The sequence below is a fragment of the Manis pentadactyla genome, chromosome Y, assembly GCF_030020395.1.
Source record: "Manis pentadactyla isolate mManPen7 chromosome Y, mManPen7.hap1, whole genome shotgun sequence".
Classification (NCBI taxonomy): domain Eukaryota; kingdom Metazoa; phylum Chordata; class Mammalia; order Pholidota; family Manidae; genus Manis; species Manis pentadactyla.
Window position 1 is genome coordinate 26730120 of NC_080039.1, and position 17037 is coordinate 26747156.

The window sequence follows — 17037 nt, forward strand, 5'->3', positions numbered from 1 at the left end:
TGTATGGTGAGTTTGTAGGATCAAGCATTTACAGGAGTAGCATCTAAAACATAGCAGTGCTTATCCTGTGTAACGTTTTAATGGTATTTAAGGGTCTGTCATAATGGTGCTTATTGGCGATATTTTGGTAAACTGTGATGTAAGTTAGTTTTATTAAAAGCAGTAGCTATAGTGTTTTCCAGTAAAAAACTATGTGGAGAAAGGTTAAGGATAACTGCTGAATGACATTTAATTTGGTTCCCTGTTAGTTGGTTAATTCCTGAAATATTTTAGCACAATCTTAATATTGTATGCTCTTTTAATTCTTATGATTTTTGTAGGTGACTAGACAAAAGGTGAGCAAATCTAGTTAGCTTCCAACAGGAAAGTAGAATATATGCTTCTTGATTGATACTGATTCCTGTAAAATATTTTGAGACGTTTATATATTGTTATATTCCATCTACTAACATTTCAGAAACTTTTAGATCTTTATTGTCTTTATGAATTTTTACCACATTCTGGTCAAAATTATTTACTATGATTGACACTGATTTTATTTTAATGGCTACAGTCCTATTCTTTAAGGCAGTAGTTCTTAAGCTTCCTTGGGTTGTGCAGTCCTTCAAAATATTTAAAACTATTGCTCCTCTCCCTACTGGCATATATACATATTTTGCAGTGAATGACATTTCAGGGAGTTTAAAGATGCCTTGAGGCCCTAAGTAAAGAATCCTTAGACTAAGGGCAACTTCAGTAACTTCATTCCTGATTGTAGGAATTATAGGTCATTGCTTATTATAATTATTAGACTCCTTTATAATTAAATCCTTTTGTTAAGTACATTTGAGTTTAATAGTTCCCAGTTTTTAAAATAATATAGCAAATTATAAAGTTTTCTCATCAAGTTTAACATGTTTTGAAACTAACCTTCATATTATTAACCCAGTATTTATAACCCCCAATGGCTTCTGTAGCACTGTTTCTAATTGGTAAAAGGAACTAAGTGGAATCTAGTACCAATTCCACTAATTATACATTAGGTAATGGATACCTAAAAGTATATCCATTTTAGGGTATACTGCATTAGGCTATTTGGTAAACCTGTACAGTAATTTAGTTATTAACTGTCAAGTGTGCTTCTAAAGTATTTGTTTCCTGAGCTGGTAGTCACTGTTGGAGCTGTCTGTGAGAAGCCACATAGTGCATCTTTTTTACTGTTCATTTTCTCTTTTGTACAGAATGTACTGGTTATTTCTCCACTGCCAGTATGAAGTGGGTGGATAATAAGTGCACCAAATTTAGGAGTGAAAAACATTCCTAAATCCTTAGCCTAACTAATATTCTGGATCTTAGTTTCCCCATTTGTGAATTAGTAAGACTAACTTCCTTCACTGGCGTTTTCTAAGACATAAAACCAATTATGTGGAAAGTTTGAAAATAAATGTCAAAATAAGACATTTTCTCTTGGTTAAAAGTTTTTGTTTTAAGAAATAGGAATAGTCTTAGAGATAGTTCCCTAGAATTCACAGTAGACAGTCCTAAGTAATACAGAAAGCAAAGTCCTCACTGACACCAAATTTCCTATTTAAATTCATATTCAGTCTCTGGTTGGGGTTATAGAAAATTGAAGTGAATGGGCATTTCCAGCGCATCAAAACAAAAGAATGGTATGTTCTTCATTCTCCCTTTCCTCAGTGCCCTGTCTATAGAGTGATGAGACATTGCAAATAACATAAATAAAAAATGAAACCAAAACAAAAATCCTCAGTATTTCTGTGTAAATATGATATATTTTTAAACAAGTACCGTTTTCCTTTTTTCTTATCTATATAAGCATGCTTCAGGTGGAAGTGGGGAAGAGAAGAAAATGAAAGCAAGTAGTTCTTGGTAATGTTTCTTCTGTTTTGTATATCTGAGAAGGATCACTGCTTTATTGGAAATCAATTCTTCCTTGTCTTTATTGTCTTCATTAAACCTGAGGAGGAGGTTGAATAGGGCTGTGTGGCCATATTTTGTTGTAGAACCATTGTGTTCCCTTACAAATAGTGCCTTACTAATTCTGTTTAAATGTCTACCATGAAAGAAAGTGATGGGTTCTAGTTGAGGGTGCTGTTAAAAAGTGTTTTTAAAAATCTTTACCATCATATTTTTCATTAATGAAAGACATTAAAAATAAGTTATCTAGAGTTGATGTATTCCCCGAATTGTCCCCATGTTTTTTGGTGCTAAAAATAATTGAAATAAATGATTTAGTATTAGTTTCTAAAATACCGATTGTCTTTTCAGCAGGTTCTGCCACAAGTTGTTATGTACATGTGTTTGTTATCTCTATTTTTTCCAGTTTTGTTTACATACAATTGACATGATACAATTGACGTATACAATTGTATAAGTTTAAGGTGTAGAACAAAATGGTTTGGTCTATGTATATATTGCTAAAAGTTTACCATAGTAAGTTTATTTAATACCCATCACCACACAGTTACAAGTTTTGTTGCCTTTTTTAAAATCTAGGTCTATTTCTTTCATTTAGTAATGCAAGATTTATTATTCATTTTTATGTGGCCGAGTCAACCCTACATTTTGCTAGAATGTTAATTCATCTATGTGCTATTTTCATCGTTAATGTGGATCATTAATTTGACAATCTAAATATATTATCCATCATTGAATCACAGAGAATCAGAGTTCCTTAGACATGAAAGGGTGCTTAGAGATTATGCAGCCCATCTCCTTTATTTTACAAATGAGGAAACTGACCCAGAGAGATTAAAGTGGCATAATCAAGTTCATAACACTTTTTCATGGTACCATGATGCCTCTCAGAAACTAAAATAATTCAAGAGCATCATGTCCCATATACATTTACAACTATACTTTGTATATTACAGGTAATACATGCTTTAGAAATATTCCAAGCGTATACCTCATTTGTTTGAAATATGAAGGAATGTTCTTAGAGTTAAAACTAGTATTCATATGTTGTACTACAAAGAAGAAATAGTTTTAGAAATTTAAAAAAATTACATTCTTAAATTTTGGTATCATTACTCTACAATTACATGAGGAACATTAAGTTTACTAGACTTCCCCCATCACCAAGTTCCTCCACATTCCCCATTGCAGTCATTGTCCATCAGTGTTGTAAGATGTTGTAGAATCACTACTTGCCTTCTCTGTGTGTACAGCCCTCCCCGTGCAAACCCCCCCACATTATACATGCTAGTCATAATGAACCCTTTATCCCCTGCCCACCTGATTCCCTCCCTTCCCACCTGGTCCTTTTCCCTTAGATAACTGTTAGTCCATTCCTGGGTTCTGTGAGTCTTCTGGTGTTTTTGCTCCTTCAGTTTTTCCTTTGTACTTAATACTCCAAAGATGAGAGAAATCATTTGATACTTGTTTGTCTCCACCTGGCTTATTTCACTGAGCATAAACCCTCTAGCACCATCCCTGTTGTTGCAAATGGTAGGATTTGTTTTCTTCTTACGGCTGAATAATATTCCATTGTGTATATGTACCACATCTTCTTTATCCATTCATCTACTGATGGACACTTAGGTTGCTTCCATTTCTTGGCTGTTGTGAATAGTGCTGTGATAAACATAGGGGTGCATTTTTCTTTTCCAAATGGGGCTCCTGCGTTCTTAGGATAAATTCCTAGAAGTGGAATTCCAGGGTCAAATGGTATTACTATTTTTAGTTTTTTGAGAAACCTCCATACTGCTTTCCACAATGGTTGAACTAGTTTACATTCTGACCAGCAGTGTAGGAGGGTTCCCCTTTCTCCACAACCTCACCAACATTTGTTATTGTTTGTCTTTTGGATTGTGGGAATCCTAATTTTGTGGTTTTAATTTGCATATTACTGATGACAAGTGATGTGGAGCATATTTTCATGTGTCTGTTTGCCATCTGAATTTCTTCTTTGGAGAAGTATCTGTTCAGATCCTGTGTCCATTTTTTAATTGGTTGATTTGCTTTTTGTTTGTTGAGGTGCATGAGCCCTTTATATATTTTGGATGTCAACCCTTTATCGGATCTGTCATTTATAAATATATTCTCCCATACTGTAGGATGCCGTTTTGTTCTATTGGTAGTGTGCTTTGTTGTACAGAAGCTTTTCAGTTTGGTGTAGTCCCACTTTTTCATTTTTGCTTTTGTTTCCCTTGCCCAGGGAGATATGTTCATGGAGAAGTTGCTCATGTTTATGTGTAAGAGAATTTTGCCTATGTTTTTTCTAAGAGTTTTATGGTTTCATGACTCACATTCAGGTCTTGGATCCATTTCAAATTTACTTTTGTGTATGGGTTTAGACAGTGATAAGGTTTTATTCTCTTACATGTAGCTGTCCAGTTTTGCCAACACCAGCTATTGAAGAGGCTGTCATTTCCCCTTTGTATGTCCATGGCTCCTTTATCATGTATTAACTGACCGTATATGTTTGTATTTATATCTGGACTCTCTGTTCTGTTCCACTGGTCTGTGCATCTGTTCTTATGCCAGTACCAAATTGTCTTGATTACTGTGGCTATTTAGTAGAGCTTGAAGTTGGGAGCGAGACCCCCTCACTTTATTTTTTCTTCTCAGAATTGCTTTGGCCATTCGGGGTCTTTGTGGTTCCATAGGAGTTTTAAATCTATTTGTTCCAGTTCGTTGAAGAATGCTGTTGGTATTTTGATAGGCATTGCATTGAATCTGAGGATTGTTTCAGGTAGGATTGCCATTTAGACAATATTAATTCTTCCTAGCCAAGAGCATGGGTTGAGTTTCCATTTGTTAGTGACCTCTTTAATTTCTTTAAGAGTGTCTTGTAGTTTTCAGGGTATAGGTCTTTTACTTCCTGGGTTAGGTTTATTCCTAGGTATTTTATTCTTTTTGATGAAATTGTGAATGGAATTGTTTTCCTGCTTTCTCTTTCTGCTAGTTCTTCGTAAGTGTATATGAAAGCAACAGATTTCTATGTATTAATTTTGTATTCTGCAACTTTGCTGAATTCATATATTAGTTCTAGTTGTTTTACAGTGGAGTCCTTAGGGTTTTTATGTACAATATCATGTCATCTGAAAATAGTGACAGTTTGACTTCTTCTTTACCAATCTGGGTGCCTTATATTTCCTTGGTTTGTCTAATTGCCGTGGCTAGGACCTCCAGTACTATGTTGAACAATAGTGGGGAGAGTGGGCATCCCTGTCTTGTTCCCAATCTTAGAGGAAAAGCTTTCAGCTTCTCACTGTTAAATATGATGTTGGCTGTGGGTCCATCATATATGGCCTTTATTATGTTGAGGTACTTGCCCTATATACCCATTTTGTTGAGATTTTTTTATCATGAATGGATGTTAACTTTTGTTGAATGCTTTTTCAGCATCTATGGAGATGATCATGTGTTTTTGTCCTTCTTTTTGTTTATGTGGTGGATGATGTTGATGGATTTTTTAATGTTCTACCATCCTTGCGTCCCTGAGGTGAATCCCACTTGGTTATGGTGTATGATCCTCGTGATGTATTTTGTAATTCACTTTGCTAATATTCTGTTGAGTATTTTTACATCTGTGTTCATCAGGGATATTGGTCTGTAATTTTCTTTTTTGATGGGGTCTTTGCCTGGTTTTGGTTTTAGAGTGATGCTGGCTTCATAGAATGAATTTGGAAGTATTCCCTCCTCTTCTGTTTTTTGGAAAACTCTAAGGAGAATGGGTTTTTGTCTTCTCTATATGTGTTATAAAACTCAGCAGTGAATCCATCGGGACCAGGGGTTTTGTTCTTGGGTAGTTTTTTAATTTACCGGTTCAATTTCGTTGCTGGTAATTGGTCTGTTTATATTTTCTGTTTCTTCCTTGGTCAGTCTTGGAAGGTTGTATTGTTCTAGGAAGTTATCCATTTCTTGTAGGTTTTCCAGCTTGTTAGCATATAGATTTTCATACTATTCTCTAATAATTTTTTCTCTTTCTGTGGGGTCCATCCCATTTTTTTCCTTTTTCATTTCTGATTCTGTTGATGTGTGTCGATTCTCTTTTTCTTTTAATAAGTCTGACTAGTGGCTTGTCTGTTTTGTTTGTTTTCTCAAAGAACCAGCTCTTGGTTTCATTGATTTTTTTGTATTGTTTTATTCTTCTCAATTTTATTTATGTCTTCTCTGATCTTTATTATGTCCATCCTTCTGCTAACTTTGGGCCTCATTTGTTCTTCTTTTTCCAGTTTCAATAATTGTGACTTCAGACTATTCATTTGGGATTGATTTTCTTTCTTTAAATATGCCTGGATTGCTATATGCTCTCCTCTTAAAACTCTCTTTGCTATATTCCACAGAAGTTGGGGCTTTGAGCTGTTGTTGTCATTTGTCTTCATATATTGCTTGATCTCTCTTTTAATTTGGTCATTGATCCATTGATTATTTAGGAGCATGTTGTTAAGCCTTCTTGTGTTTGTGAGCCTTTTTGCTTTCTTTGTACAATTTATTTCTAGTTTTATAACATTGTGTCCTGAGAAGTTGGTTGGTAGAATTTCAATCTTTTTTAATTTACTGAGGCCCTTTTTGTGGCCGAGTATGTGGTCTATCCTGGAGAATATTCCATGTTCACTTGAGAAGAATGTGTATCCTGCTGCTTTTGGGTGAAGTGTTCTGTTGATGTCTGTTAGGTCCATCTGTTCTAGTGTGTTTTTCAGTGCCTCTGTGTCCTTACTTATTTTCTGTCTGGTGGATCTGTCCTTTGGAGTGAGTGGTGTGTTGAAGTCTCCTAGAATGAATGCATTGCAGTCTATTTCCCCCTTTAGTTCTGTTAGTATTTGTTTCACATATGCTGGTGCTCCTGTGTTGGGTGCATATCTATTTAGAATGGTTATATCCTCTTGTTTGACTGAGCCCTTTATCATTATGTAGTGTCCTTCTTTATCTGTTGTTACTTTCTTTGTTTTGAAGTCTACTTTGTCTGATACTAGTACTGCAACACCTGCTTTTTTCTCCCTATTGTTTGCATGAAATATCATTTTCCATTCCTTGACTTTTAGTCTGTGTATGTATTTGGGTTTGAGGTGGGTCTCTTGTAAGCAGCATATAGAGGGGTCTTGCTTTTTTATACATTCTCTTACCTTTTTTCTTTTGATTGGTGCAATCAGTCCATTTACATTCAGGGTGATTATTGAAAGATATGTACTTATTGCCATTGCAGGCTTTAGATTAGGGGATTCCAAACGTTCAAGGGTAGCTTCTTTACTATCTAACTGTCAAACTTAACTCATGTATTAAGCTATTATAAACATAAATTGATGATTCTTTATTTCTATCCCTTTTTATTCTTCCTCAACCGTTCTTTATATGTTAAGTGTTTTATTCTGTTCTCTTTTGTGTTTCCTTTGACTGCTTTGTGAGTAGTTGATTTTAACTTTTGCCTTTAGTTTGTATTTAGTTGTTCTGCTTTCTTTGCTGTGATTTTATTTTCTCTGCTGACATCTATTATCCTTAGGAGTGATTCCATCTAGAGCAGTCCCTTTAAAATTCCTTGTAGAGGTGGTTTCTGGGAGCAAAGTCCCTGAATTTTGGTTTTCTGTGAATTGTTTAATCCCTCCTTTGTATTTAAATGATAATTGTGCTGGATACAGTATCCTTGGTTCAAGGCCCTTCTGCTTCATTGCATTAAGTATATCATGCCATTCTCTTCTGGCCTGTAGGTTTTGTGTTGAGATGTCTGATGATAGCCTGATGGGTTTTCTCTCTCTGGCTGCCTTTAATACTCCATCCTTGTCCTTGATCTTTGCCATTTTAATTATTATGTGTCTTGGGGTTGTCCTCCTTGAGTCCCTTGTATTGGGAGATCTGTCCCCATGGTCTGAGAGACTATTTCCTCCCTCAGTTTGGGGAAGTTTTCAGCAATTATTTCTTCAAAGACAGTTTCTATCCCTTTTTCTCTCTCTTCTTCTGGTAGCCCTATAATGCGATTATTGTTCTGTTTCGATTGGTCACACAGTTCTCTTAGTATTTTTTAATTCCTGGAGATCCTTGTATCTCTCTCTGCCTCAGCTTCTCTGTGTTCCTGTTGTCTGATTTCTATTCCATTAACAGCCTCTTGCAGCTCATCCAGTCTGCTCTGAAGTCCTTCCAGAGATTGTTTTTCCTCTGTATTCTCCCTCCTAACTTGATCCTTTAGCTTTTGCATATTTCTCTGCAGGTCCATCAGCATGGTTATGACCTTTATTTTGAATTCTTTTTCAGGAAGATTGGTTAAATGTATCTGCTTAGGCTCCCTCTCAGGGGTTGTCTTGGTGATTCTGGACTGGATCAGATTCTTCTGCCTTTTTATGGCTATAGAGGTAGTTGTGGGCAGTTTGTGTGTGTGTTAGCTGCAAGAGCAAAGTCCCTTCATGCTTTCTGGTCGCCTTACCCTCCTCACTGCCTCTGCTTGTTACGCACCCACAAGGAGCAGCTTCTGGTTTGATTTCCTGAGCCACCATGGGCGGGGCAGCCATCAGGGCAGCTTTGATCTATATTTTTTAACACTTAAACCAATAAAGGAATTAGAATTTTGTATTTAAGTAAAAACGAGAGACTTGACAATGAAATAAAGTAATACAAGTGACCACTCCTGGCTGTGAACCCTACAAAGCACAGTCATATTTTATTTTGGTTTTCTCAGAATCTAGTTTTTCTGAAAAGTGCCCTGATACATTGAAACATGTCTCTTACATAGTTTCTTAGAATGTTTGTGGGAAGATGTTTCTTTCATGCTGCTTCAGTTGACATTTCCATTGTTTCCATGTGTTTGGAAACACCCTTTTTTGTATTTACTCTTTTTGTTAATGCTATACAATAGTTTGGAGATAGTAGTTCAGAATTCTATCAGCATTTCCTTGCATAATTAAGGAATTTAGTTTCTGTGATGCTAGCAGAAGGTTATTATTAACTGGGAGAATGAAATGAGATTACATAAACTCCATACCTGAAATCTCCAGCTGCTTGCTTTTGGCACTTTGCCTGAACTGTGATTTCTGCCCCTTCAGGTTAAGAGAGCCTTTCCCCCAACCACAGTCAGTTTCTCTGTTTTTAAAGATGTTCTTAATATTAAAGCTTACTAGCTCATTAGTTTCAAATTTTTTTTTCTCATCTCCATGAAACTATGGATAGAGCAGGGAACTTGGCAGAGACTGTTGTGGAAAACTTGGGCAGAGATATTAAAGCAACGTAATGTGGGCCAGGCTGCGTCCTAACACACCTGAGCCTTATTGCAGACCTTTTCTGCCTCCTGCAGCAGTTGTCTTGAGATAAGAAGCAAACTCGGCTTCTTTTTGGTCCACGCTCAGCTGTTTATGCATATTTCTCAACCTTGGGCTGATTGGATTAATTCTGCCCTTCCCCTAAAAGGTAGCTCTGCAAGTACCTTCCCCCTCCCACATCTTCTCAAGTCTAATTGTCTATACCTAGGAGCTTTGGCTCTTCCTCTTCTTTTCACAGGGTCGGGACATGTCCTGGGCAAGCCAGCCCTTTGCTTCTCCTGCTCCTGAGAAATGCCAAGATTCTACAGCGCTGACTCCCAACTGCCTTCTCATACCTAGACTTTGGGCTGCTTTCCAGATACCTGCATAAGAAAGCCCTTGTCACTGCTACCCATTCCTACCTGCACCCTTTTTCCTCTTTGCCACCCTGTTCCTTTATCCTTCCCTCCCACCTCCACCCTCTCGTGCACAATGTATAAAGGATGGGAAAAGTACTACGGCCAGAAGTCTCTGAGAGAGGCATCAATGGATGAATATTTAGGCAGCTTAGGGCTGTTTCGGAAGCTGACTGCCAAGGATGCCTCTTGCCTCTTTCGGGCTATTTCGGAGCAGGTAAAAGGAAAACAAATGTGTCTTCCCTATACTGAGTTTTCAGAGTTTGAGACATGGCATGGTACTGTAGCTAGAAGACCTGTAGCCCACCAAAGCAAAACTCCCTTATCCCTTCCCTAGTAAAAACATCAGGTCTATAAGCCAATTATTACCTTGCTGTGTGCCTTTACTCGTTAGTCCAAATCTATTGCTTCCTTTTGCTATCTTAACTTTTCTACGTGCCACTTTGGAATGTAAGGCAGATAATGGGGTTAAACAATATTTTGAATTGTATCTTGATCCTTTTCAGCAACGTTCCACCTCTTCTAAATTTTATGCCTAAAGAAAAATTTATAGGCTGTTCCCCGACAGAGTAGAAAAGCAGGGCAGGGGGCATTGACAGAATCATCTCCCCTCATTCTCACTAAAGGGATCACAGATTTTAGTGAGGACTTAATTTCCTAATTTCCTACATATGTTCTGATTAAGGGATAATGAAGTGTCCAGTTCGCAGTCTTAATTTAGAAGCTACTGTGTCAAATTACTGCTGACAGTGAGCTGGTCTTTCTCTTTTTTTAGTTGTTTTGCAGCCAGGTCCATCATCTGGAAATCAGGAAGGCTTGTGTTTCATATATGAGAGAAAATCCACAACCTTTTGAGTCTGTAAGTAGAATACATACCCAAGGGAGAGTTGTGGATAGAGTATATAGCAGGTGGGAAATGAATTTTGAGCTTCTATGTATGAAAATTATATCATTCTCTCAATAGCAAATATTTAATTTCCAGCTGGCTTCCTTCCCCCTGGCTAGCCATGCTTCTGGACCTCCTTCTGTAATTAGACTGTTTTGTACTCCAGATAAAAATTGAGAAGAAACAGTTAATCTGTATACTTCCAACTACTTTCTCCGCCACACCAAAAATTCCCCAAAAGTTAACATTTGACTGCTGTTTTTTATTATCCATACCACTGTTTTCTTGAACAGTTAATCATAGTTCACAAAGGTTTGGCTATGTAAGTGTGTATTTAAAAATATGTACAAATACAAACCTCCTGTGCTGTAATTCTGTGCACAATGCTCTTCAGCCAGCCAGCTTAATCTTATAAAACTTAATTGTAAGGAAACAAATTAGGAAACCTATTTTCATGTGACAAATTGGTAATTGAAGCACTGTTGCTAATGATTGACTTTAAAACAACTTAGAAGACATCTTTGTGTATGTTGAAGCGTTTGAATTCTTGGAACAAAATAAGGTTTTATCAAGGTGTTTTTTGAATTGTGTCTTTTGTGTGGCTGTTGGGTGTTGTGGTTTTTTTTCTTTGTTTGTTTAGCTTTTCCAGTACTATTTGTTTTCTTCTGACTATATTTTGGGTATTTCCTTGCTGTTCGAGGTTTACTCTTAATTTTCTCAACAGGTTTTGGTGAATTTTAACACTACGTAAAGGCTTTTATACTTTAAAGCTTATTACCTTGAAATTAATTACAATCTTCCCTCCACATGGGGAAGGATTATTTGTGAAATTACTTTAAATGCAAGACGATGGTGTAAAGCAGTGCATCTCAAGTACTTTTGTGACTACAAATCACCTGGGTATTTTGTTAAAATACAGATTCTGATTCATTAGGTCTGAGCAGGGCCCATAATTTCTGCATAGTTAAACTCCCAAGTGATGTTTGCTGTTGTTTGTGCATGGCATTTTGAGTAACAGAGATGTGTGTAAAATTTTAAAACTATAAGAATGAATCTCCAAATAATTATGCCAAGTGCAAGAAGCCAGAACCACCCTCCCACCAAAGTACATACCAAACAATTTCCTTTATATAAAACTCTAGAAAATGCAAACCAATCTGTTGTGACAGAAAGCAGATCAGTGATTGCTTGTGGGTCGGTGGGGCTAAAGAGGGGCACAAGGAAACTTGATATTCACTATCAAGATAATCATGGTGGTTTCATGACTGCGTACATATGTCAAAACTTAACTGCATTTAAATATTTGCAGTTTATATGTCAGTTGTACTTCAAAAAGTTGTTAAAAAGGTTTGAGGAAAAATTAAAATTTGATTTCACATCTTGTGATATATTTTCATGGAACTAGTCATATAGTCCTTGAATTTTTATTTTTTATTTAGGTACTTTCATACAGTAAAATTGGCCATTTTAAGTTGAGTGTTGCTAGTTTTGGCAATAATATGCAGTCATATAACTACCACTGTAATCAAGATACCAAACAATTCCATTACCCCAGAAAGTTGCCTTGTGCCCTGGGCTTTTTTGAAATAAATTTCCTTTAAGATTCCTCAGTTTAACTTGGTAAATGCATGTCTCCTGTTAAGTATGAAATTATTCTAATTATTGGGCTTGCTTGATTCATGAAAATTGTTAGGTTACTTAAATAGGAATTTCAAAACTAAAAGGCATACTATTGGATGAAATGCACAGGTAGGTGAATAAGCCAGGATCAGTTCGAAGATAATTGTATAGTCCATCTTTTCTCCACTCAAAACTTTGTGTATGTGCAAATCTTCTTGAGATGCTGTGCAAAATCCTAATTTAATACTGAGATTGTTGAGTTGAACAAAAATCCACTGGGGGATAATATTGCAGAATATAATCAGATTTCAGTAATAAAATGTAATTGGTTAAGTCAAGATTTTTTTTATTTTTGAAGTACGTAGAGGGATCTTTTGAGAAATACCTGGAACGGTTGGGAGATCCCAAGGTAAGATCAAATATGGGTGTTTACACTTTTCAGAGTACTTGGAATAGTAACCTAAGTATTCATTCAGCTGTGTCACTTTAGCTAGACTCAACCTGTTTTCTTAAGTAGCTAGCTGATTTGAATCAAATAGTTCTTGCAAAAGTTTGGAGACTGGCTACAGACCTATTGTTTTGTGTCGAATAATGAGAATTCTGTGTTAAGAATTTTATCATCCATAGACTAGTAAAAGAGTACACACTGGGAACAGGACAAGCCTAAGCCTTTTCACTCTAATCGGGGAGGGGGAATGGTAATGAATGTTACTAGGAGGTTGTTACTTAGAACTCTTCTGATTTGTAGTTATCTTTTTATGTGGGAGTAAGATCCATAAACACATTTATTTAAAAATAATTTGTGATTAGTTCCATAGTTGTGAACTTAAAACACTTGTACTAAATACCCTGCTGACTTCATATTCTTACACTAATTCCATTTTTATTGTGCCTTTTAAATCTTCTATATTAATTGTCCTTGGTAATAACTAACTAAGGTTGTCTTTAGGTCTACTTTTTCAGACTAAGTTTATGTTAATAATTAACTATCACAATATTCCAAGCCTCAAAGCAAGTTATAGAAGTTCTTCGTCTAAAGTAGTGCTAAGTATCTAAAAAAACAATTGTTAAACTTGGAAAAACTACCTCCTAGCTGCAGAACATTTAAAAAACTTTATGCACTATTTGTGTTTAGGAAAGTGCTGGCCAGCTGGAAATAAGGGCCCTTTCTCTAATTTATAAGTAAGTTGAACCTCCTTTTTTCAAAAAGAGAAAGTGTGTGTAAGATTTCTTTTAAAGTCTCCTTAGTATTGGGAAAATTTGAGAATTGATGTTTTCATATATAGAATGAAGAGACCTAAGGAAAGTCAGCTGGTACAATTTTGGGGTGGAGAACCTCTAGCATTTGTGTACATTTGAATGGAAGAATAAAGGACTTTAAGAACTGTTGGTATTATTCCTGTTGAAAATCAGAATATTTATCTTAGAGTTTTTATTTATTTAACTTTGTGCCTCTTTTGCTTGCATCCTCAATGGAACAGTATCACTTCTAAAATAAATTGGTTCTTAAGGACAAAAATATTATATATGACAATGATGGTTTGTGGTTCTTCAAAGAATTACAATACATAAAGTGTACAGTGTACCTGGTATTAAAATTTCATAGGGAAATTAAGAAAAGCCTAAAAAGGCTTTTTAGGGAGGTGATAATGGGAAATTTGAGAAACACTGCCCTACTGCTTTCGCAAGTTCTATTTTGGTCTTTAGGACTGTAAAAGCATTTTTGAAAGCTGTGCAATTTTGAAAAATAGCTACATAATATAGGTGAGAGGTGTGGAAATCTTGTTCATTTGAGAAGTTTAATCTGTTTTGACTCCTTAAAAATTTTTAAGATGGTGAGATGGCATAAACTTTGGTAGGGTTAGAACCCTCTTTTGGGGAGTTGTTCAAGTTGGTATTTTGCAATCTGCTCCTTTCTTAGTAAGTCTGGCAATAAGTAGTATTGAAGAGGCATTGGGCAGGCTGATGTCAGTTGTTGGCTTTTAACTCACTGGCACCCGGCTTGTATATTGGCTTGCTTCTGTTTTTGTGTGACCCTCAGGCTAAGAATGTTTAAAAAATTTTTTTAAATGGTTAAGAAATCAGAAGACTATTTCATGGCATGTTAAAATTACATGAAATTCAAATTTCAGTCTGCATAAAAGAAGTTTTATTGGACACAGTTATCTGCATTTGTTTGTGCATTGTCTCTGGCTGCTTTCAGAGCTACAATGTCAAAGTTAAACCATATGGCATGCAAAAACTGAAATGCTTAGTGTCTGGTCTTTACCAAGAAAAAATTTGTCGACCCCTACCTTAAATAAATGGGAGCCCCCAAAGTCGAAAACATACATACACTTGTTAATCTATCTTTGCTCTTTCTCCCATGTTAAGATACATACATTAAGCAATCCACTGGACTTGACCTACCTTAATTTAGCATTCTTTAGTCTTTTAAACATTTGGATTATTTTATATAAATGAAATATGCAGTTTAAAAGCACAAATACTTGTTCTTACAAGTTTCTCATTTATATACGAAGTTACCTGTTCTCGCCCAACATTGTTTTCTATTCATGTAGACGGGATTTCATTCTTTATCGCTATCCCAGAAAGCCTCCAATTTATGTCACAGATAACGGCCATGAAGACAAGGTAAGAAGATGAGTGAGTGTTTACTAAAATAAACTGAATGATACAGCTGGCTTACCAGGGCATAGGAAATCCTTTTTTTTTACCTAACTAATGGAAAAAATAAGCATAGTCTAAATGAGAATTTGTCTGCTACCAGCCTTTTCCTCTCCAGTCAGTCCTCCAACCTTAGTATACCATGCTTCCAGATAGTTTTCCTTTGTATCTCAAATGTCAATTCTTTTGAAACTTTCCCAGCTCCCCTGGAGTTATTTCCTCCCTTTGATTTTCTCTAACATGACCTGAAGTAATTATAATATTTATCACATTGTATTGTTTTCATTTCTACGTTCTCATTAGTCTGAAGAGTGTGCTACTACTGACCAGTAGGTTGCTTGGAAAATAGTAGGTTGTTTTGTTGGTTGAGAACTCTCAACAGGTAAACAAATTGCTCTTCAGCATACAATTTTTATTTCAAGAAGATTTTAAGAAAAGCCTTTTATCCTGATTACAGATTTTAAGAAAAGCCTTTTATCCAGATTATTTGATTAGTAAATATAGACTGCACAGTATTTGAGTTTTGTAAGTTGTTTCGTTCCATGGAGCAAAATTCAGGCAACATTTTTATTATGGTGAGAGAAGACTAGACACTGAGAGAACTGTTAAGATGTTTAAGTTACCTAGATAAAAGATGTGAACTACACAAATGGCATTAGGAATAGGGGAAGACCAAGTGGGCTGCAAGAGATAATTTGGAAAATAAGTATAAATTGGGGCGCATTGTTTTACTAATGGTACTTCCATCTGTTTTACTCAGCAAACATTAATCCTCTTAGTGTACCATACACTTTACTGGGCTTTGGGGATACCAAAGAAAATACAACAAAATCCTTGCCAGGGGTCTTAAGGGGTTATCAAGACAGACATGTAATTGTTAACTACAAGAAAGTAATACATTTTATAAAGAAGTATGTACAAAGAGCATAGGGAAAAAAGCCCTTCACTCTGCTTGAGTTTAGAAAGTTTCATGGTGGTAGTGACATTTATGGGGAATACCAAAAAATGAGTCCAACAAGTATGAAGGCAATCTATTTAGAGGAAACATATGCAAAGGGATGGAAGCAAGAGATCTTTTGGGACTCAAATAATTGGGTGGGGAGAGGTCAATGCTGAAAAGACAGGCTAGAGTTACATGAGGGATGTTAGAGAAGAATTTGGCTTTTTATTGTACAGAATAGTCAATTGAAGTTTTCTTCTACTATTTTATTATTGACCTTTTAAAACATACAGAAAACCTAAAAGTATTTTACAGTGAGCATCCATATACTCACCACCTAGTCTGCTGTCAGTATTTGGTGTCCTTGTTTTATCATATATCTATCCCATCTCTGTTTACCAGTCCATCTTAATTTTTGGTGTCTGAAGTGTACTTTGAAATACATGAGTACAAGTGCCCCTGAACAGTTTTTAAACAAAGGTGTGACATAGTCTGAATTGTTTGAAGAAGAGGAGTGTTAGCTTTTTTATTTCAGCAATTTTACACAGCATTGCCTGAGGAGATTTAGACATTTAGATCTTTATTAGGACGCTTTAGACCTGCAATTCGTTTGTTTTCCTGGACATTTTATTCTGAAAATTTTCATATAGAGGAAAGTTTTGAAAGAGTTGAGTAGTGAATATCCATATACCCAGCCCTTAGTTCCTACAGTTACACAGCTCCATTTTCAAATGAGTCCTATACATCTTAGAGATATTATTGAACTAATTAAGGCGAAAGCATCATACATTGGGAGCCATGATACTACAAAAATGCAAGGTCTTTTGAGTATGCAGCCATGAGAATAACATGTATAAATCTCATCCTTGAGCTGATGAGACTCTTACTAGCTTATAGAGAGAGAGCTAATACTTATCAGCATTTGTGTATTTACATGCAAAGGATTGTGTATATATGTCTAATTTGGGAGTGTATAAGTGTGTTTGTTCATACTGAAACTTAAGAATGGAAAAGCCAGGTGGCAGCAGAGTATTTTTGTTAGGTGACACCTTGATTTGCCTTAAACTTGTACTGTATCTCATTTTAGGCTCTTAAGATTTGTGTTTGAATTGTTTGGGTTTTCAAAAATGACTATCAGAGACAGTGAGCATTATCAGTGAGCCTTCCATAAAATATATTCTAGGGCAAATTCTCAAATAAATGCCTAATAGTCACCTTGGTTCCTTTCATTGTCTATATTGACTTAAGTCTGTATTTCACATAGTTATCCAGTATCAGAGAAAATGCTACTGGAAACTAGCCATCTTCACTCAGCCTATTGGTCTATCTAGAAAGAAT

General features: G+C 35.8%; 1 pseudogene; it reads left to right on the plus strand.

Moving 5' to 3' along the window:
* The first annotated feature begins 9094 nt into the window (after nt 1-9094).
* Nucleotides 9095-17037, plus strand: part of LOC130682211 (putative bifunctional UDP-N-acetylglucosamine transferase and deubiquitinase ALG13) — a 63300-nt pseudogene continuing 55357 nt past the window's right edge.